The sequence below is a fragment of the Diaphorina citri genome, unplaced genomic scaffold, assembly GCF_000475195.1.
Source record: "Diaphorina citri unplaced genomic scaffold, Diaci psyllid genome assembly version 1.1 scaffold18217, whole genome shotgun sequence".
Taxonomy (NCBI): domain Eukaryota; kingdom Metazoa; phylum Arthropoda; class Insecta; order Hemiptera; family Psyllidae; genus Diaphorina; species Diaphorina citri.
The window spans coordinates 11-975 of NW_007395571.1; the positions used below are offsets into that span (position 1 = coordinate 11).

Consider the following 965-nt stretch of genomic DNA (forward strand, 5'->3'; position numbering starts at 1 on the left):
TTGGGTCACTGTGTCGAGGATTGAGGGTTCTTTGCAAATGAAGAAAATCGTTCGAAATTATTTCGACATGTATTTTTAAAATAAATTTTCTAGTTTTAATTTTTACAAGATGGATAGCGTTAGTGCTCTCCATATCTTCTTACATGGATAAAGGACACAAATCTGTTGAGGATCCACATTGAAATCTTCGTCTGCTTCGCCATTTTTCGTCTTCTTCGAATTGGCCGATTGGCCTGTTCCTTTGACGGCCAGCTTTTCGCGTCAGGCTTTTTCAGATGTCTCGATAATGTTCTTCATTCCGTGATAAAGCATCAAGTAATAACTTGGTAATATGCTAACTTGGCCTGACCCACTGCCGTACGCTCAGTTCAGAATGTTCAGATGGACTAATTTAGATTCCGCTCAATACCTTCCTCTGCCATACCACGTGCTCTGACGTTGTGTTTCATAAGCACAAGTTCACATTCACAATCAAGTGTGTGATGTTTGCTACGCGCAGTGTGTTCAGCTACCTCTCTTATTACTTTGCCGTGGCTCACTTCTCACTCCGTGTTCAGAGCGCCTTGAATTTTTTCTATTTTATCTCCACTCATCACCAATCCTCGGTAGTATAGTGGTCAGTATCCCCGCCTGTCACGCGGGAGACCGGGGTTCGATTCCCCGCCGGGGTTAACAATAATTGACCAATTTAGGATCCTAATAAAGAAGTTTCGTGTGGATCAATTCATCGAAATCCTGGTTATAGGTTCTTCTTTGGTTCAATAAATTGAAAACAAACATATCCAGAAGTGAATTAATGACTTGTCATATTGGTAAGATTAATGTTTTTGAATGTTTCGACTATTTTCTGCTGTACGAATCCCATATTCAAAACAGAAACCAAGAAAAGAGTGTAAATAAAAAACATGGAATTCTAATTGACTGCTGCAAATAATAGTGTGCTAATATATTCAGAAGTTTCAAAG

The 965-nt window shown here is 39.4% G+C and overlaps 1 non-coding gene across 1 annotated transcript; it reads left to right on the plus strand.

Annotated features, from left to right (window-relative positions):
* The first annotated feature begins 599 nt into the window (after positions 1 to 599).
* On the plus strand, positions 600 to 671 carry Trnad-guc. The gene has a single exon. It is a non-coding gene; the product is annotated as a tRNA-Asp (tRNA).
* Positions 672 to 965: the final 294 nt, after the last annotated feature.